General features: G+C 44.8%; 1 long non-coding RNA gene across 1 annotated transcript; it reads right to left on the bottom strand.

Moving 5' to 3' along the window:
- Nucleotides 1–5,029: 5,029 nt before the first annotated feature.
- LOC138985963 (uncharacterized) lies at nt 5,030–11,717 on the bottom strand. Its single transcript, XR_011462884.1, has 3 exons — nt 11,658–11,717; nt 8,651–8,882; nt 5,030–5,147 (listed from the first exon to the last, which is right to left on the bottom strand). It is a non-coding gene; the product is annotated as an uncharacterized lncRNA (long non-coding RNA).
- Nucleotides 11,718–22,549: the final 10,832 nt, after the last annotated feature.

Raw genomic sequence — 22,549 nt, 5'->3', positions numbered from 1 at the left:
TGAAAGGGGGAAGGGATAAACTGGAAGATTGGGACTGAAATATACACACTACTATATATAAAATGTGATGACTAATAAAGACCTACTGTATAGCACAGGGACCTCTACCCAATACTCCATAATGACCTATATGGGAATAGAATCTAAAAAAAGAGTGCAGATACATATTTATATATCTATAACTGATTCACTTTGCTGTATAGCAGAAATAGACAACATTGTAAATCAACTATACTCCAGTAAAAAACTTGAAAGGAAGTTAAAAAAAGAAAAGGGGGAATTTGAAGACAGACACACAAGATCAGGGAGAAGGCCATGTGAAGATGAAGGAAGAGATTGAGGTGATGCTTCCACAAACCAAGGAACACCGAAGATGGCCAGCAAACCACCAGAAGCCAGGGGAAAAGCCTAGGAACAGATTCTTCCCAAAGCCCTGTAGCTAATACCTGTGAGACAATAAACTTCCAGTATTTAAGCCACCCAATGTGGGGTGCTTTTTTCTGGCAACCTTAGCAAACTACTACAGGCCACAAACATGGCTTTATATTTGTATTATTATTTTTTTTTTTTTTTTGCCATTGTATCTAAAGAGCTTAGCAAAATAGGAGCTTAATGCATATTTGCTGAAAGAAACATTTGTACTCTAGAGAACAAAGAGTTGTGGTTCCTGCCCTTGAACATCTGATAATGCGATGGAAAACACAGGGAAGGAAAAAGACAATTCAAAGTGTAGGCTTAAGGCCAGGTCACAGACGTGTTTGGTCAAGCCAAGCCCTACCTCAGATGGGTGGGCAACATTGGTCAGCCACCCTGGAAATATCCCAGTGCCTGAATGTTGAAGTATGAGTTAGTCAAGCAGAGAAAGAGAACTGGAAAAAACAGAGAGAACAAAACCCAACAGCAAGTGAGAACACAGACTGTCTGAGGAGCTGTGAGTAATTTGGTATAAAGATAAGCTGGAGCCTGATCTTAAGGGGGTTTGTATAACCTGTGTAGTCTGGGAACCAACGAGCTGGATTTAAACATGGGGAGTGAAATGTCTGGGCAGGCTTGAGTTTTAGAAGTTTCTCTCAGGCAAAAATGGGGGTCGATGACAGGGGGAGTGAGTCACCACCAGGATGCTCACTGCTCTTTATGGACTTTAGAAGTGGAGGGGGGAATTTTTAACAACCCCCCCTAAACCTCTTGGGCAAGCAGCCTCCCCAGGGCTGGGCCTGGTTGGGGACCGCCTGTAAGGTACACACCCTGCCCACAGACCAACTCCTATTTTGTCCTTTTAATGGGCAGCAGTACCTCATCACCAGATGTGTGGTACTGCTTACTATTTTTAAGTTCAGACAGTCCCCACTCTCCTAGAATCTGCCTCTAATTCTTGGAAGTTGGGGTAAAACCACATGTTTTTCAGCATTCCTCAAAACCACTAGCTTGAGCACGTAGCTCTGTGACACTGGGGAGGAGGCCGTGGACATCTGTGTGGTGTCTGTTCCCACTCAGTCTTCTCCGGTAGAAGAAAGCAAAACGGTGCAAAGCTGGGAAGACCACGGGGAGGATCAGAGGACAGACGGATCCCGAAGGAAGGAGGCTGCCCGAGACCGTCCTTCCCCAAAATGGACAGGAGCAGAGGAGGGGCTTCCGGATCTGAGGCCGCCCCCCTACTCCTGCTGCAGGACACACCCAGGGGGTCTGCTCAAAGTCAAAACACCTACTGCGGTCCTGTCTTCTCGATCACCTCTCAGGGGACGGTGGTTGCTCTGCACACTGTGCTCAAGGCTGGAAGGAAGGCAGGCTAAGTGAGCTCGTTCTAGAGGATGGGAAGAAAGCACTTCACAGAGCACACTGAAGGCCCAGCCACCACTGCACCCATCCAAGGGGCTTCTGCATCCTCAAACACTGTCCCCCAATGGCCACCAGGGCCCAGTCCGGTCCCAGGCCCCATGGAAGCCAGTGGGATGGGTGTGATCTGGGCCCTGTGGCTGGGGGTAGTGACAGAGCCTATCCACCCCTGCAGACCCCAAATGCCAGGGGACCCAGCTGCTGACCTTTAGACATTATGACAGGGCTGGTGTTGACTTTTGCATTGGCACCTGCAGCCAGCCCGGAGCCTGGTGCGATGGGTCATCCTTCTGACAGTGCCTCAGAGGCACCAAGAGACACAAAACAGAGGGGGACACCGCAGAACGATGGGGTCACCGCAGAGCAGGGCTGCCACCTGTGTGGGCAGAACCCAGTGACATGGAATTTCCCTGCTGGTCTGGACGGGGTTTCGTGGGCTTTTCAATCTTGCTCTCTTTGATCTTAAGACAGTGTTATTACTGATGTACCCAGTGTCCTGTTACACTCTAGCAGGGGTTGCATTTCAGCAGTAGATCACAGAGGTTTCTTATGTGTGAATTGGGCCTATACATCCTCCTGAGATGCTCATTCCTACTTCTGTAACGTGGCCATCGAGTCTGATCAATGTATGCAGGGTTAAAAGGCTGATTTCTTAGGATGCCAAGAGAATCCAGCAGTAAGAGGCTGTTTAGAGAATCATGAATCAATATAGAAAAATTAATCAATTGAATCTGTTTTTTTCTCTCATTAATCTATCTTTTGCCAATATAATTCACAGGGCCACCAGATACCGAATGTAGGAGGGTAGAGAAAATATTTTTCCTACCCTGTGGTATCATTAAAAATGTAAGAGATACTGCAATTAAGGCTTGGCCCACTCTGAACCAATGCTCCCAATCTACAATCTCAAACCTATTTTTCTCCTCCTGACCTATAGAAGATAAAAACCAAAGACACTTAGGAAGGTAACACTAAAGATACCCTTATCCAGTTGGGTAGAATAGCTGGAAATGTCCATTTAAGAGTAAAATGACCCATAACTAAAGGTGAATTATCACTAGTTTTAAAATTTTTGCTAGATGTTGAAATTAAATGAATAAAAAGCATGGGGCTTAAAGTCTAAGGAACTTTAAAAACGCTCCCAGATCCCAACTCTGCTTCTTAACAGCTTTTGGCTTTGGGGAAGTTATGTATTATCTGAGCTTTGATCTGTGCTCAGTCATTCAGCTGTGTCCGACTCTGCGACCCCATGGACCATAGCCCACCAGGCTCCTCTGTCCATGGGATTTTCCAGGCAAGAATACTGGAGTGGGTTGCTATTTCCTCCTCCAGGGGATCTCCCCAACCCAGAGATCAAACCCGCGTCTCTTAGACTCCTGCATTGGCAGGCGGATTCTTAACCACTAGTGCCATCTGGGAAACCTGAGCTTCGATTGCTCATCTATAAAATTCAGTTGGTAGCACGCAGTAGGAATATAGCAAAGGCTGGAATCATTGAATATGTGGATAGATGAGGGGTGGACAGTCATTGAGTCAAAAAATTGCTAAATTGTCAAATTCAGGCTTTGTGGTTCCAACTCAAAGACCGTGGAGCTGACAGAGAATTGTTTTCAAGGGCTAGCAGGGTCCATGGAGGAATGAGCTGAGAAGCTCCTTGCCTGGTTCCCTAAGCATTCTGGTTAAACATCCAAGAACCATTCTACTGGCATGAAACCTAATGATAATTGGTCCAAGTTTTTATGAATGGACGATCACTCATAGTTTAATCCATCCAAAAAAATCTCCTTGGCTTTCCTGAATAAGGCCACACCCAGCTGGGTGAGCATCAGTTCAGTTCAGCTCAGTCACTCAGTCGTGTCTGACTCTTTGCAACCCCATGAACTGCAGCACGCCAGGCCTCCCTGTCCATCACCATCTCCCGGAGTTCACTCAAACTCACATCCATCGAGTCAGTGATGCCACCCAGCCATCTCATCCTCTGCCGTCCCCTTTTCCTCCTGCCCCCAATTCCTCCCAGCATCAGAGTCTTTTCCAATGAGTCAACTCTCCACATGAGGTGGCCAAAGTACTGGAGTTTCAGCTTTAGCATCATTCCTTCCAAAGAACACCCAGGACTGATCTCCTTCAGAATGGACTGGTTGGATCTCCTTGCAGTCCAAGGGACTCTCAAGAGTCTTCTCCAACACCACAGTTCAAAAGCATCAATTCTTCGGCGCTCAGCTTTCTTCACAGTCCAACTCTCACACCCATACATGACCACTGGAAAAACCATAGCCTTGACTAGACGAACCTTTGTTGGCAAAGTAATGTCTCTGCTTTTCAATATGCTATCTAGGTTGGTCATAACTTTTCTCCCAAGGAGTAAGCGTCTTTTAATTTCATGGCTGCAGTCACCATCTGCAGTGATTTTGGAGCCCCCAAAAATAAAGTCTGACACTGTTTCCCCATCTATTTCCCATGAAGTGATGGGGCCAGATGCCTTGATCTTCGTTTTCTGAATGTTGAGCTTTATAACACCTTATAAATGCAACTCTCCTGCATTCCACTGGCATAAATCTCAATCAGCTCCCCTGTCTCCATCCTCTGGCCTTTAAAGAAGAGGCAATTATCCTTCCAAGGAAACATATTTTTTTGCCCCTAACAAAGAGCAAAGGCCCTTTCTGAAAACGTTGTTTGCTGGCCAGTCACACCTCTGTTGGAATCATTTATCACATGCCGATTTTGTGTCTATGATGGTTTCTCACAGAGTGGCCATAAAGCTTAGTTCAAGGCCAAGAATGATAACAAGTTAAACTGACTACAGCTTTTCAGCTTGAATGCTCATGGTAATGATATGTTACTGTCGACTTTCTCTGCTGTCTGGGGTGCATGCTTACACATCACACACATACACCATTATGAGGCATTTATAAGTGCACGTCAGAGAAACAGACACTTCTCGTTGACACCTTAATGTCCACGGTGACTTGGTTATTCTAAATGTCATGCAGTTAGTGTCCAAAATAGCTCATCCCACAGCCATGCTTTGGCTCCCAACTGATCGTTTTGTTAACGTTAAGATTAGACAGAAAATATTGTTTTTAGAGAGTCTGGAATTTTAGTGAGTCTAAGGACTCCTGATGGTCTTATTTATTTTATTGGTGGGGCTCCCCAAAGGAATTTCACACCACAGATAACAAGAAGCAAGCATTTTCTCATTTACCAAAACCAAAGTTGGCGTACGCAGAAATAGAGTGTCACTCAGTGGTGTATTCGTGGTACAAAGATGTGAGATCGGGGCAGAAAAAAGAAGTACATCACCCGGTGTGGTGGTCCTGAAAGATAATTAAAAGCAAACAAAATAATGGGCTCAGGGCCAAAATAAGTTGAAGTTGGGCAGGTTTTCTGAAGCTGTGAAATTAAGAACAGCACTTGGCTCAGGCCAGGGGGGAGAAATTTTAGCTTTAGCGGAGCTGTTGGCTACAGGGATGTTAGCCCTGCCTGAAGTATCTTTTTCAAAAGCTGGAAAGGATTCTTCACACATATGACCCTTCAAACACAGACACACACATTAAAAAAAAAAAAAAGTTGGTTCCTGGATTGGTGAGATGCCCTTTTTAATTTTCTCCTATCTCAATACCATCTCATACATCTTATAAGTCCTTCCAATAAAAGAACGGAGGCAGCTGACCCTACTGGGTTTAATGGTGGAAAAACCAATATGTAGAAATGTAAGGGGGCACAGAAATGAAGACCACTGTAGCTGCTGCACGGAGAAGGCAATGGCACCCCACTCCAGTACTCTTGCCTGGAAAAATCCCATGGACGGAGGAGCCTGGTGGGCTGCAGTCCATGGGGTCGAGAAGAGTCGGACAGGACTGAGCGACTTCACTTTCACTTTTCACCTTCATGCATTGGAGAAGGAAATGGCAAACCACTCCAGTATTCTTGCCTGGAGAATCCCAGTAACGGGGGAGCCTGGTGGGCTGCCGTCTATGGGGTCGCACAGAGTTGGACACAACTGTAGCGACTTAGCAGCAGCAGTAGCTGCTGCAACCAGGAGGCTTAACAATGGATTCAGGTTTTATTCCAGCTTCTGAGAACCTCCTTAAACTAAGGGACATAAACCTTCACTCGCAGGCATCACGTGGGCCTGTGTGTCTACAGCAGAGGTTGGGGAGGGCTACGGGGTCTCCTGTCTTCATCCTCATTTCTCAGTGGTACAGTCCATAGGGTCCCAAAGAGTCAATCACAACTGAGCACACCACTCTCTCACACACACACACACGCACATATCTGACAAGGAAAGCGAGTCTCAGGCTGAATTCCATAAAATAAACATTTAAAGGCAGCAGGCACAAGAGAGTTGCATAACCAGTTCTGTAAACTCAGTGAGGTATCTGTTCTCCGTCCTCCTGGCACGCTGACAAATTCCTTGTATAACAGATTCACTTCAGGCAGATGTGACAATATTCGAGCACTAGATTTAGCTACACTTCTAGACAGAGTCCTGTGCGGAATGTTCCTACAGGTCCTGCTTCAAATCTGAAGCCAGAGTCAGCACTGGTAAGGGCATACGCTAATTATTAGGCTCTCTAGATCATAATGACTTTTGTAAGCAAGAGCCAGAATGTCTGATACAGTCCTTTCAACCAACTCACGTGTGTGGAACACCTCTTATTTTACCAAGGAAAATTACCTCTAAGATCCGTTGAGTTAAATACCCAAGCCGCTGGTGTTTACGGAGAATGAGGACAAGGGAACTGCTTATAGCTGCCCCGAGAGCAGGGTCTTCCTAATAATCCCCCAGCAAACCTCCCCTGGAGTGTGTATTCAATCCTGAGGAGCGTCCTTCACGATTGTTCCTGCTCCTGGGGTTCAGTTAAAAAGAGGCAGAGGTCACACTGCCTATGTCACATGCAGACATTACTGCATTTTTTATTGTGATGTTTTACTGTTTCCAGTCTGAACTCAGACAGGAGATCCAGGCCTTCAACCAGTCTCTGAGCTTAAGAGAGCCCTCTCTTGGGCTTGCCAGGTAGCTCAGCGGTAGAGAATCTGCCTGCCAACACAGGCGACCCGAGTTCAATTCCTAAGATCCCATATGCCTTGGTGCAACTTAGCCCGAGCACCACAACTACTGAGCCTGTGCTCCTGAGCCCAAGAGCCGCAACTCCTGCAGCCGGTGTGTGCTAGAGCTCTTGCCCTGCAACAAGAGAAGCCATCGCAACGAGAAGCTTGTGCGCTGAAACTGGAGAGCAGCTCCTGCTCACCAAAACTAGAGGAAAGCCGTGCAGCAGCAAAGAGCCAGCACAGCCATAAATGCATACTTTTTTTTTTTTTTAAAGAAGCTTTAATTCTTAGAAAAAAGAGACAGAGCCCTCCCCTTTCCCTGTCCCCGTGGCCTGGAGTCGTGGTCAGAATCTGCCTGTATGCAACAGTGGTACCTGTTTCTTCTTGCCTAAGCCCAGGGCCAGCCCTATTTACCAGATGATGCTAACCAGATTAGAGCTCAATTCCTTCCCGGGGTCACCAGAGGAACTGGACTGAGGAAGGGATGTTTTGGCCTCAAGTAATCAGTTTGAACTCTAACATTGTCCTTATATAACTCTAAATGCTCTGATGTGTCTTCTCCACATGATTTCTCATCCTTCGATAAGCAAAGCCTGCTGCCTTCAGGGCCATTATAGGACCATGCTCCCGGGGACGGCAAGCAGAAGCTGCCGGCTCTCTTGAGCCTGGGTTCTGGAACTCGCAGGTCTCTTTTGGCACATTCTACAGGCCAGAATAAGTCACAAGTTCGTCTCAAATTCTAGGGAGTGAAGAAACAGACTGTGCCGCTGAATGGGAGGAGTGGCTAGGTCATGTTGCAAAAAGTATGTGTTCTAGAAAGGGAGGCATAAGCAGCCATTAAACAATAAACCAATTCCATTAATGGTATTTTATCTTCCTCATATATGAAATGAGAACAGTACCTAATTTCTAGTGATATTATGGTAATTAAGTGAAATAGCATCTTTGAAAGGCCAAGTATAAAAAATACCTGGAGAGGGAGTACCTATTATTAAGGTCCTTGACAGACTGATTATAGACAGGCATCTCTCATAGGCAATTCTTGTTCTAGAACACCTGTCTTATTAATCTTTCTTTTTCAGTAGAACCTGCAGGACATATGACGAGGAACTGAGTTTTGTTGCCAATTTTAGGGATAAAATCTTGCTTATCCCTTCATCACTGTAAGCTCCAAAATGTAGGAGTAGGAGATTACGGATGTTGAAATTTTAATTTGATTTGCCTTCAGTTTTTTTTTTTCCAGTTTATTTGTGTGGGTCAGTGTCCAGTTAGCAGAACAGAAACTACTCTAAGACTTTCAGATAGAAGAGCGTTAACATAAGAAATCAGCTATAAATGTTTTGAAGGGCCGGAGAAAAAAAGAGAGAAGCTGAGATCACTCAGAGATTAGTAACTGCAGGAAGCGAGCAGCATCCTAGAGCTGACCAAGAAAAAAAAAAAGAAAAAGTAGTATTGAGGGGAAAAAAAGGCCTTATCCAGAACGCACCATTGTTTGTGGCTGAGGCTGCTCATATAGTCACTGCTCCACTGCTATTATTCTTGGAACATCTCTCAAGAAGCCAGGAGGCTGAATTCCCATCCACACTTGCCCGTCATGATCCTGCTGCTTCCAGAGCCGGAGTCTAGGAGCATCACTGCCTCCACTGCTGAAATTCAACTACCTAAGCACAAACCCACATCACCCACTGCTGTTGCTGCTGCCACTGCCAAAGACTTCAGCAAAAAAAAATTTTATTTTTTTAATTGGCTTCTTCCTTCCACTCACCTTCCAGTCTCCCACCAGTGTCTGCCATTGGTAGAGCTCACTGGGAAGCCAGCTGGCTGGGGGATCTGGGAAATGTGGTTTGCAGGCTTCCATCCCCTCTATAGAGAAGGACAAGGAGGTGGGAATGGAACTGAGAGACTATAGAGGAACAGCAGGGTGCTGGTTCCTCCACACACACAGGTGTTTCCCACAGATGTGCATGTATCTCCAGATGCTTTCTACTCCGGTCTATCTGAAGCAAAGAGAACATACGTTGAATGTTTCAAAACCTCTAACAGAACATTACCTCACCACATTTAACCATCTGATGACCAAACCGCTCTTCTTCTTGGCCATTTACTCCTTTCTTCCTTGGGATTGGCAGGAAATATGTCAATGCTGGTAATAACTTGCATGTCACACTCCTCTTTGCAAAACACCAGTTGAATCATTTTGGTTTCCTTAGAAACAGGGACACAGGGGACCTCGCATCTAGTCAGCAACACAACCAGTTTCCATGCCCAGTCTATTCCACCCGCACATCAATATGGGTGAACCCCAGTGACTGGCCATCCCTACCAGGGCTGAGAGACAAGTAATCTTCACCAAGCCTCTGTCCTGGGCCAGGCGCCACGCTGTGTGTTCGCACACAGAATCCACTGCAGTCTTCCTAACTACTCTGACTGCTAGGGGTGGGTGCACCCATTTTTCAGAGTAGGAAAATAAAGTCCAACATTATAAATGGGACAGTCAGAGAATCTGAACCCAGGCCTGACTTACTCCAAAGCCAAATTATTTCCATAACACCCGCAGCCTCTAGATCTACCTTGAGATAACTCCCAAGCATGTAAAGAGCAGGAAGAGGGCTGGGCAGAAGAAGACGAGAGCTGAATGACTGGTTGGGACAGGAGTGGCAACAGAACAGGGGCTGTGATCGTCACCACTCGTCACAGCCGTCTTTCCGCTTGTGTCCCCTCTCCCTGCCAGTATCTCTCAGAGGTTGAGAGAGGCCTGGGTCACTTGCTTTTATTATTTTTCCCAGAACACAGTATAAGTTTGAATTTGGGGTTTCTGTTGATCTCCCCCACGGTGGGTCCCTGGGCTCCCCCTCCTTCTGTCTGCACCCCGATCTGCTGGGCTCCAAGGGGCAAGTGTCTTACATGACACATGAGACCTCCTCTTTCAAAAGGTTGTAAATACAGCTGGTCACATCCCAAGCCTGCTCTTTAATTGCTTTCCCTCAGGACCCATTACATCACTCTGCACCCAGGGGAGGGTCTATAAATATCTTCTGATCAACTGAAAAAACACACAAACCTTTTTTTTTTTTTTTTCCTAAAAAAAATCCTCATCATTTTAGGAAAAGAGTGACCACTAAAGTTGATTTCATGGGTTCACTTTGGGATTCGCAATGTTTCACACAGCCACAAAGCATGAAGCCTGTGGCATCGAACAAAATGAAAGAAGCAAACCATAAATATATATATCATTTTCTAAAATCTCTTCTTTTTAAAATTTCATGAGCTGAGACAGTGTTTCCTGCCTGGGCAGCCCTGTAGTCAGGTCCTCACCCCACACACATTGCTCTCCTCTGAAGAAGAATGAGAAAGAAAAAAAAAAAAAAAATGGAAATCTTGTGCTATTGGGAAACTGCTGGCTAAAAACTCCGTCTATCTCAACACTTTGTCCTCCTGACCCAGTTCTGTGAGATATCTTCATGGTCGAAAGCTTTACATATTTAAGCCAAACAGAACTCAGAATCCAGGAATGAGAGAGAAAATGAGATGATCTGAGGTGATAAAATATGCTGTTTTAGCCTAGTCTTCCCTTCTACGTAGATATCATTTACAGAAAAATGGTTTTAAACACCATGTTATGAAAACCCATCACTGGGAAGCAATTCAGAAGAGGTTTCCTTCCGGCGAGGAATCTGGTGCAACTTTTGGAGTTTCACATCTACCATATTTTCAGCAGCTGATCAAAAAGTCAATAATGTTTCCCGGACAATTTTTCAATTTTACACCAGCTACCAGACAGATCATCCTAAGGGTCTGAAAACAATATATCCCTAGTGGTGATTTCTTAGAAGCTTTGAAAGACTTCTAAGCTGAGACAGCTCAGTGAACTCTATATGCATTTTCAAAATGTCGCTATTCTGCCTTCAATTTTAGTTCCTCTTTCAGCTGTGGGACAGCAAACGCTGCTGCAGAAATTAGCTTCTCGCACTCCTCTGGGGTCTCTGAAGAGAAATGGACAGAGAGATGTGCATATAATATTCTGTCTCTGGGCCCATGGGCCTGTGCCTGGGGTGGGGCGGTGGAGGGCTCCGGTGACCTGCAGTAGTTCTCCGCAGGGGTCAGATGTCTATTGCCTGAAGAATCTACCCAGAAAGTTGGGGAAACTTCTCTTGCAGAGTGATAACAACTCTCCCTCCTCCAGCTCAGGCACTGGCCACAAAAGACAGGAAGGAAGTCACAACTTAAAAATAAAATTCGCACATAAGCATTCAGCCAACGTTTTAGTCTTAATCAGAGGTCTGTCTCATGGTGTCCTACCCCGACCTTCGTCCAATGTCATCAGCAGTCATCTGGATATTCAGACACCCTAGATCATCCCCTCTGGCCGGGATCTTCCTGGGAGAGGTGCCCCCCAACCCAGAGCCAGTGTGTCGCCCTCTGCTGAGAAAACCCTCCTGTGGCTGGATGTGAGTCCCACACCCAAACGCTGTGGGTTGCCGCTGTGTCCATCCGCCTCGGGATGAATTCCCCAGGCTTTAGGACCGTGTCTTTGCATCTCTTCAAGTTTCCCTTAAGGAGGGTTTTGGAACTTGCCTCCTGGCCACTAATGATGGAAAGCTTGTCACTGAGAAACTTTCAGTAAAGTCTCTGCTTTTCATTCAAGTAAAGGCTTCCTCCCCTGGAGCTTGCCCCATCTGGAAGTGGTCCCCGGGCACCATCTGGTCACACGCAGAGCCCCAAACCAGCCAGCTTTCAGTGTCTCCACACAGAGAGAAGGTGGGTTTTCATACCTTGAAGTGAATGAACTACTCCAAACAGCCTTTCAGTTCAAGATCTCTGTTCCAGCTTTCGATATGCATATTTATTCTCTCTTTTTTTTTTAGATCACTTCCTGGTAACAGCCAGGACTCACAGAATGACTGACTCATTTCATATTCCCCCTAGTTGGCCTCAATGCCTACCCAGCTTCCCTGATGGCAAGGCTCTGTTACCCAGAGGTTGGTGTGAAGCCAGCAGCAGAGCCATCTGGCCCCCAGGATGTAGGACATCACCATTTGAATCCACTGATCAGGGTCTATGAAGAGACCGCGGTTTGTAGTCTGGTGCTTCATGAGATGAATTGTCTTTTTTGTGAATGTAGACTCCAAATCATCACTCCATACCAACGAAATTAAGTCAGACACCTCTCCCTAAATCTGCCTTCAAAAATTATTTCTCTCGGACAATTCACAGACTCAGTCCTTTTCCTACCCGCTGGCTTGTATGAACTGTGTATTTATTTGCTGACTAAAGTTCTTTCTTTAGTCCTGGTGGCACAGAGTCCTCCCTGCCCCCACCCATGCTGGAGGTTGCATAAACAAGCTTATCTTTTGGCAATGATTTTTCAAAAGCATATGAGTCCTTTTCTTTCCTCTCCGTCCCCCAGGCCCCCATCCTGTACTGTATTGAACTAGTGTCGGCTTCCCAAGCTTTTCTCCAGAGCATTGTGCTGGAATAAGGTCCATGGAAAAACACCGCCTGATGGGTTTGCAGATGCGGAGGGACGATGGGATTTCAGTGGATCGTGGAGAACACCGCTCTGCCGTGTTAACGGAAGGTCAAGGTGCACTGTACTCCATTCATGTCCTTCCTTTAGAACACAAAGGCCAACCTGATTCTCCCCTTCTCACCGTACCAGCTTCTGGACCTTGGTAGCAGATAGGTGTGTCAGCATGGTGATTTGCTGAACCAACTAGTGAGCAAATATTTCCTCTGTAGGTGTAGCTTCCCCAGCCAGGGGCCTCACAGTGAGAATTACCTCCCTGATTCTTTCCTCCTCTGGCCTTTAATAAGCCCCCATGTCAACCAAGTTTAATGGATCCATTTTTTTTCAAGCCTTCCAGAGAGAGAGATTCATAATTGCTCCAGAAAGAGTTCCTTAATGTTCATTAAATCCAGTTTACTTAGGTATTTGATCTGTACCTTATCGGCACACAGTCCATTCTGAAGGAGATCAGCCCTGGGATTTCTTTGGAAGGAATGATGCTAAAGCTGAAACTCCAGTACTTTGGCCACCTCATGCGAAGAGCTGACTCATTGGAACAGACTCTGATGCTGGGAGGGATTGGGGGCAAGAGGAGAAGGGGACGACAGAGGATGAGATGGCTGGATGGCATCACTGACTCGATGGACGTGAGTCTGAGTGAACTCTGGGAGTTGGTGATGGACAGGGAGGCCTGGCGTGCTGTGATTCATGGGGTCACAAAGAGTCGGACATGACTGAGAGACTGATCTGATCTGATCTATTGGCACATACTAATCCATTGTGTGTAACTCATTTCTCATTATTTTTTTTCACTGAAGTACAGTTGATTTGTAATATTATATGTTGCCGGTACAGCGGAAGGATTCAGTATTTGTGCAGATTATACTCCGTTATAGGTTGTAACAATTTAATGGCTATGGTTCCCATGCTATACAGTGTATCCTAGTTGCTTATCTATTTTATACATAGTCATTGATATCTCTTAGTCCCACAACCCTAATTCATCCTTCCATCATTATTATTTCTTGAATAAGTGATTGAAAAAATTTGTACATGTGTATCTCCTTCCCAGACCTGTCTCTGGGTCTTTCTGAGATGGTGACAGAGCCCCTCACCCCCTCTTCCTGTGGCACGTCCTCTCCGGAACAGCTCCCTGAATGCTGGCTATGTCTTGCTTATTGTACAGATAGAAAGGCACCCCGCATCAGTGGAAAAACCTCCTTGATGGGTCCCCCCAGCACCTGCTGTCTTTCCCCAGCCATGTGGCCTCAGTCTCCCTGATCGTTTCTGGGGCTGTCTTTTGAATCCTCTTAATGATCAATTGAGAGTTGGACTGTGAAGAAAGCTGAGTGCTGAAAAATTGATGCTTTTGAACTGTGGTGTTGCAGAAGACTCTTCAGAGTCCCTTGGACTGCAGGGAGATCCAACCAGTCCATTCTAAAGGAGATCAGCCCTGGGATTTCTTTGGAAGGACTGATGCTAAAGTTGAAACTCCAGTACTTTGGCCACCTCATGTGAAGAGTTGACTCATTGGAAAAGACTCTGATGGTGGGAGGGACTGGGGGGAGGAGGAAAAGGGGACGACAGAGGATGAGATGGCTGGATGGCATCACCGACTTGATGGACGTGAGTTTGAGTGAACTCCGGGGGTTGGTGATGGACAGGGAGGCCTGGTGTGCTGCGATTCATGGGGTTGCAAAGAGTCAGACACAACTGAGCGACTGAACTGAACTGAATGATCAATTTCTCCTCTGACATCCAGCCATGCCTGAGTTTACTCCTGAATGACCAGCAGGCAGGTGGACAGCGGAGAGTCTGAAAACATGGTGAGGAATGCTCAGGTCTGTTGGAACAAAGGCCAAGGCCAACCCTGAGTCCAGGATGTGGAGCGTGGACAGGGCGGGGACAGCGTGAGGTCTGGGAGCTGCCTGTGTGCTCAGTGACCCAGGGCCTGGGGCCACACCCGGGGTTTTCCATTCCCGCAGGATGGACACTCACAGTCCCTTCCCAGCTGGAGCATCATCTTCACCTCTTGAGGGTGGATTTGAAGGGGTGAAGGGGAGAAAGAGACACACAGAGAGAGAAGCAGGGGAAGGAGAGGAGGAAGAAGAATAGACTGCACAGGACGTGGAGGAGGAGGAAGATGCGTGGATTAGGAACGGCTCCAAAGTCAAGACATGGGTATAAGTAAATCTACAGAAGCTCCTAACCTCCACGAGGTGGCGTATGCAACTGGAAGGCCCACCCACGCTATAGTTGCATTGTGGGTGAGACCTTTCTCTAAGTGTTCTGTGATAGGCAGAGGTGTCAGCATCATTTGAAGGACCCTAGCTGCAAACACTGAGAAAGTATGCACATCTAGAGCCCTTTCTTCTGTATTTTTATTTCCTCCAAGAGTGCCAATGCCACAAAATCATGGGAGGCTCTTTTGAAAGGAAAATTATAGGGGTAAGCACAAAATATTTAAAATATATATATAGACTAACGGTGGGAAGCGGGGAGAAGGCAGGAGGGACAGATATAAACAGACTTCCTGAGCCTTTGCTTTGTCAGTCAAATGCTCAAACAAATTCAGACTCCATGTGCATTTCAAGCTTCTCTCCCTTCAGCCCTGAGCCCAACCCCAGCACTATAGATACACAGACGTACTCACGTCAACCCCATGCTTCCCTACCTCCCTGTATTTAAAAAGTGCAATCTCCTCCACCTAGTTCTCCTTCTTGCCTTCCCTATTTTGCCAGATCTCACTTAAATCAGGCATTCCAACCTCTAAGACCTAATAGTGCCTGATGATCTGAGGGGGAGCTGATGTAATAATAACAGAAATAAAGTGCACAATAGATGTTATTCACTTTCAGTTCAGTCAGTTCAGTCACTCAGTCATGTCTGACTCTTTGTGACCCCATGGACTGCAGCACGCCAGGCTTCCCTGTCCGTCACCAACTCCCGAAGCTTGCTCAAACTCATGTCCACAGAGTCAGTGAAGCCATCCAACCATCTCATCCTCTGTCTGTCGTCCCCTTCTCCTCCCGCCCTCAATCTTTCCCAGAATCAGGGTCTTATCCAATGAGTCAGTTCTTCCCATCAACTGGCCACAGTATTGGAGTTTCAGCCTCAGAATCAGACCTTCCAATGAATATTCAGGACCGATTTCCTTTACGATGGACTGGTTGGATTGCCTTCAAGTCCAAGGGACTCTCAAGTGTCTTCTCCAACATTACAGTTCAAAAGCATCAATTCTTTGGTGCTCAGCTTTCTTTATAGTCCAACTCTCATATCCATACACGACTACTAGAAAAACCATAGCTTTGACCAGATGGACCTTTGTTGGCAAAGTAATGACTCTGCTTTTTAATATGCTGTCTAAGTTGGTCATAACTTTTCTTCCAAGGAGCAAGCATTTTTTAATTTCATGGCTGCAGTCACCATCTGCAGTGATTTTGGAGCCCAAAAAAATAAAGTGTGTCACTGTTTCCATTGTTTCCCCATCTATTTGCCATGAAGTGATGGGGCCGGATGCCATGATCTTTGTTTTCTGAACGTTGAGCTTTAAGCCAACTTTTTCACTCTCCTCTTTCACTTTCATCAAGAGGCTCTTTAGTTTTTCGCTTTCTGCCATAAGGATGGTGTCATCTGCATATCTGAGGTTATTGATATTTCTCCCGGCAATCTTCATTCTAGCTTGGGCTTCATCTAGCCCAGCGTTTCTCATGATGTACTCTGCATATAAGTTAAATAAGCTGGGTGACAATATACAGCCTCGACGTACTGTACTCCTTTCCCAATTTGGAACCAGTCTGTTGTTCCATGTCCAGTTCTAACTGTTGCTTCCTGACCTGCATATAAGTTTCTCAAGAGGCAGGTCAGGTGGTCTGGGATCTGATATTCCCATCTCTTGAAGAATTTCCCACAGTTTATTGTGATCCACACAAAGGCTTTGGCATAGTCAGTAAAACAGAAATAGATGTTTTTCTGGCACTCTCTTGCTTTTTCAGTAATCCAGTGGATGTTGGCAATTTGATCTCTGGTTCCTCTGCCTTTTCTAAATCCAGCTTGAACATCTGGAAGTTCATGGTTCATATATTGCTGAAGCCTGGCTTGGAGAATTTTGAGCATTACTTTACCAGCGTGTGAGATGAGTGCAATTGTGCAGTAGTTTGAGCATTCTTTGGCATTGCCTTTCTTTGGGATTGGAATGAAAACTGACCTTTTCCAGTCCTGTGGCCACTGCTAAGTTTTCCAAATTTGCTGGCATATTGAGGGCAGCATTTTTACAGCATCATCTTTCAGGATTTGAAATAACTCGACTGGAATTCCATCACCTCCACTAGCTTTGTTCGTAGTGATGCTTTCTAAGGCCCACTTGACTTTACATTCCAGGATGTCTGGTTCCAGGTGAGTGATCACACCATCATTGTTATCTGGGTCATGAAGATCTTTTTTGTACAGTTCTTCTGTGTATTCTTGCCACCTCTTCCTAATATCTTCTGATCTGTTTCTCTCCTTTATTAAGCCCATCTTTGCATGAAATGTTCCCTTGGTATCTCTAATTTTCTAGAAGAGGAATTCACCTCAATCATCCTCAAACCATCTCCTACCCCTGTTCCGTGGAAAAATTATCTTCCACGAAAACAGTCCCTGGTGCCAAAAAGACTGGGGACCGCTATTTCTTTCACAGTGAAGCAAGAACCTCAAATTCACCGGTAACAATATTATGGAACAGAGCCAAGCCATTCCTGCTGTCTAAATTCCAAACCCATAGGATCCCTGAATGTGCAGTAGATGGGTGTTTGAAGCTGCTAAATGTCAGGGATAAATTCTCGTGCACCAACAGTAACTGGCGCACCAGGTATGAGCATAGACACATTTTTCACTGCATTTACTGTCTTGGAGTATTCCTGAATCGGAGTCATCATTATAATATAAAGAAAAAACATTTGAGGGAGATAAGTCACTTTTCTAAAAGAGAAAAATGTGCGGAATTTGCGGAGGGGGTGTTGCACCAATGCAGATGGGCACAACTCCCCACCTCCCCGGTATCCCTCAGGGTGAACTGCCCTCCTGGGAGAGGAAGCACCAGCATCCAGAACATGCACAAGTGGTCCCTGCAGGAAGAAGGCAGCAAAGGAAGCTTATCGGGCAGCTTAGGGATTGGAAGGGCAGTCATGGGAGAAACCCTTTTCTGTTGCATCTTATTTATGCCTTTATTATGCCACATTGTGGGTAACACACATGCACAGCGACACCGCACCGCCCTCCACCGCTGATAGGGGACAGGACTTCCTGGTGATTGGATAAAGAAATTATTGCTAGGAAGAGAAGGGAAGTGTATGCTTCCGGTGAGTTTTGTTTTCTGTGGCTGAAATGTGAGGAACTTGGTGAACCTCCCAGTCCAAGGAGTCCCTGCGACAGGCTGATAAAGGAAGGAGACAGCCCCCACTCCCCAAAGTTACTGAAGCGAAAGTGAGCTGTGCGTACACGGGATCCTTCCTTAAGTGGAGAGGAGTTGAAATGAAAAACAAAAGACGGTAGATTTTGTAATATTATCTTGGCGGTTACGTAATCGTCTAGAGGTATTGTTAAGACATTTAAGAACCCCAGTGATTAGCATTTGGACTATTTGTTTGACTTCCTGGCAAATGATCCAGAATAGTCAACATAATATTGAAGAAGAAGAAGAAGAATGGACACTACCTACGTTCAAGCTGGAAAGTTATGACAATCAAAACAGCATGGTGTTGGAAAAGAATAGACAAATGGATTAGTGAAACAGAATACAGAACCCAGAAACAGACCCCAATAAATATAACTAACTGATCTTTGACAATAGAGCAAAGGAAACACAGTGGAGAAAAGATAGTCTTCTCAACAAACAGTTCTGGGACAACTGAGCATCCACTTGCAAAAAAAATAAAATAAAAAAGATTCTAGACACACACCTCCTACTCTTCATGATTATATGCTGCTTTTATTACCAGACTTTAGCTGCAGCTTATTTCTTTTTTAAAAAAAAAATTCATTTATTTGACTCTGCTGGGTCTTAGTTGCAGCACGTGAGATCTAATTTCCTGACTAGGGATTGAACCCAGGCCCCTTGCATTGGGAGCTCAGAGTCTTGGCCACTGGATCACCAGGGAAGTCTCTGTAGCTTATTTCAGAATCAGAAACTAAATATTTTCCCAAGTCATTTTGGACACCTACAGTTATTCACAGCCTGACGAGGATACGCTGTCTTTCAGTCATACTAAATACCTTGGCCTTTGCCGCACAGTTAAGATTGACAATGTAATTTGAAGGCATCACAGAGAACCCTAGGGGTGTGTTGGCATTTCCTCTTTGGTTAAACTTATAATTTTGTTTTTCCTTTTTTAAAGAGCGTTAAACAGCTTCTGTTGAAAGTCACTAGAAACCTTTAAAAGATTTGGAGGCCTAAATAATAGTTTTTTTATGATGCATGAAGGAGTCACACCAATTTCTCCCAGTTTTGAAAATTTTTGTAATGTACCCTGTGTCGTGGGGCAAGGTGTAATGCTCAGTGTGTGCACACGAGGTGACTTCTGCTTCAATACAGTAAAGCAGTGAAAGCTTTTTAAGACATTTTTGGTGACCACTAGGACACATATCCACTGATATGTTAATAGCGTGTGGTGCCACAATGCAAACAGTGAACCAGGAGTGGTGAAGTGGATGAAGAGATACTTCTACGCTGGCAAAGCTTGTGTGGCCATAGGCAGTGCCAACTGTCTTGGCACCTCACTTCTCCGCCCAGCAGCAGGCAAATCTTTTTGACAGGGCTTGCGTTACAGATCCCAATTTCATAAATGTTAACATATGGGAAAATAAACTGTGTTAAACTCGAGAAAATAGGGCAGCTTTCAAATATTCCAAGCCCTTGGAGAATTCTGCAGAGCTGGAGCTATGGCCACCAGATAGAAAGTTGTGTCTGCCTCTATCCTTTGTCATCCCAACACCTCCTCCAGCTTCAAACCTGGAGATCACAGAGTTCAAGTCACAGCATGGAGGGAAAACCAATCTAAAAAGGAAGAAGAAGACAATGGTTATGCTTATTTTAAGCTTCCTGCCTGAACTACCATGAGGCTAATTTCTTCTAGATTAGACTTCATTTCCTGAGGGCTCATACGCAAATGTGTCTTTTCATGGCTGTGCTAAGACACGAAACCTCCTTTTCTCAGGAGGCTCATTTGAATGAGGGTGAACACATAGCTATTGTGAAAGACGGACTCCCATTTGATAAAGGAATGAGGAATAATTCCAATAAAAGCACTTTGCAGTTTTGCATGTCCGTGTGTGGTTATTTTTGCTTTGGGTGTTCTTTGATTCTTTCTTTTTAATAAAATTATAAAGCAAACAAACTTTTAATGATGGTTCCAAGTGCTCACACAGCAAAGCCGCTCCCCTTCCTGCTTAGCAATTAAGAGCTTTGCTTTGTTGCCTATGAAAAAAATTCGTAGCTTTAAAAGAAATAGTAAGTCCCCCAGTTTGGAAATATGCGATAAGAACCTAGAGGAGGACAAAGTCAAACCAGGCCAAGATGCAGGTCCGTGGAAGGAATTTACACAAAGCTCTGGGAGAAAGAGTTACCTTGTGGGAGCTCAGTTCCCCTTCACTCAGAGGGTTAATTTAATGAGACCATAAAATGAATATGTGATCAATTTTTCGAAATTATCCATATCCATTGCATTTGAAAAGAAGATATGATCATTACTATTAGGGTATAGTGTTGAATATACATGCATAAAAAAATAATTCCACCTTATTATTTACTAAATTGTTTAAAACTTTTATCTTTATCTCCTCCAGACCTGCCATGCTGAGCATGGTGTGTTGAAGTCTCCTTTTACTAATATGTTTCCATCTCTTTCTATTCTCATTTTATGTAATTTCTGTGTTATATGCTTGGTTGCTGTACCATTTGGTGCAGAGATGTTCATAATTTATCTTCATTGTGAATCATGATTTTTCAGCCTTAGATAGCATGCCTTTTTCTCTCATGTAAAGCTTTTTAGCCTGAATTCACGTTATCTGATTTAAAAATCATCACCCTTCTTTCTTACTGCTTTTATTTTTCTATTAGAACTTCTCCTGTTTCTTAATTTTTGGTCTTTTGAATCACTGTGATCAAGGCGTGTCTATTAAATATAACATTGCCTTGTAAGCTAATTTGATACCTGGCTCATTTGTCACTACAAGAAAAGAGAAGAAACCAGTAAAGTCTGTTCCATTTATTGATACCACTCCTGTTTAGTCTCAAAGCCGTCATATTATTTTATGTTATATTCACTGCATGCTGTGTTTACTGCATTTCCTTCTTCATTTGGCACATTTTCTTTGTTATTTCTTCTATGTTTATTTTTTTAGGTGACCTGCCTCTGCCCTCTCCAGGGTGGTTCCCATCATTCTGCTTGATCTGCTTCTGAGGCTCAGGCCACTGTTCGTTCAACCACTAAAAATAAAAGAACCAGGAAACTAAAAAACAAGCCTCTGCATAAGGGAAGCCTGGCGTGCTGCAGTTGCAGTCCATGGGGTTGCAGAGAGTCGGACACAACTTAGCAACTCAACAACAACGTAAATGGGGGTGGGGGTCCTGAGATGGCAACTGACATACCCTCGGCCACTCTCTCGCCTCGGGCTACATGTCTCTCAAGGGTGATAGAGTATCTTTATGGGCACAAGCAGCAGTCCCGATGCTACTGAGAACAGCACCCACCACCTTTAGCATCTTTCTGGCTCCAGCTGGTCACAGCCTCAGCCTACACTGTCTTCCCAGAATCTAGTCTCTGACATTCTTCTAGTTCTTCTCCCAGGAAGCTTCTCAATCGCCGTGTTGATCCATTGAGGCAAACAGATACCCTGGAAAGGACTTCTCCTGCAGCTGCACCTGATCTATGTCTAGACTCTATTGAAGCTTCCGCCATATCCAAGTTCCTTCATCCTGTCCGTGACCTAGGATAACATTCTAGGATAGGGCAGGAAAATATCAAGAAACACAAAAGCTTAATAGTGTGCTTGTCTGATTTATAAGTTCGCAGAAATGCACCTGATTTCAAACTTGCTGAGTCAATATGTCCTGCATCCTACAAATCTGGTGGGAATCAGCGTGCCCACTGGTCTATGATGAAATCATGTTGCTGACCCAGAATGAAGTCAATTAGGATCACCTCAATAATCAAAAGTTAATTAAATTTTACCTGGTGGTTTTAGAAGGCATTTTAAAAATGTGTTTGAGTCCATGATATTAAAAATAAAAGTCCCTACTGACAGATTCTGATTGCCTTCAACTCCTAATATTTTCTTAACTATAAGCCCACTTAATCATAAAATGAGTCTTGCCCAACAAATCTTGGACCAGGAACTAGGGGGGGAAACCCCACTAATTTTGGGCTACATAGAAATTGGGGTCACATGTTTGAGCTCTGGAATCCTCAGTGATAAATTCTTGAATTAATATAAATCTGGAGGGGATAGATCATCTGGAAGCAGCGCTCTGTAATATGGATCCTGGCTATTTTATATCCAGATTATGTGCTTGATAAAACTGAGTGCATACAACACAGCCCAGACTTTAATGACAAGATCTTTCTCACAACATTCTTGTGAGTAAGATGTTAATGTCTTCTTTTATATACAAAAAATCCTGTTTTGTATAGATATTAAGAGATTTCAGAAAAGTCAGCAGCAAGTGAGAACTGAACCCAGGTTCATCTGATTAAAAAAAAAAAAACCCAATCTCTTTCCACTACACCACCTTGCAGTCCCATACACATGGGAAGTACAGGATGATGACTCTGGTCTCTGGATGCTCTTATTTGGGAGTTTTTACTTCCTTTGGTGTTATTGGCAGAGTAAATTCCTTGAGGTGTATGCATATCCCAAACAAGCACTCAGCAGTCCCCATGCCCAAATTGCCGGGGGGAGGGAATCAAATCCATCCCCCTGGATTGGAAGCACAGGAACCTTAACATCAGGAAAGTCCTGCCCAACTTTTTCTCTTCTGCTTTCCTCTGACACCAAAGCTGGAAATGGACAGCCTTATTTCCTAGTTGTTCTTGCATCTGGGCTTCTAAACTGCGAATCTGGTTCGACAAGTTAGTTATCTGCGCGTGAGTGAGACTGAGAGTCAGGATGGAGGCAGAAGCT

Source organism: Bos mutus, chromosome 27, assembly GCF_027580195.1.
Source record: "Bos mutus isolate GX-2022 chromosome 27, NWIPB_WYAK_1.1, whole genome shotgun sequence".
In the NCBI taxonomy this organism is placed as follows: Eukaryota; Metazoa; Chordata; class Mammalia; order Artiodactyla; family Bovidae; genus Bos; species Bos mutus.
This window is presented reverse-complemented; position numbering and strand designations above follow the sequence as displayed.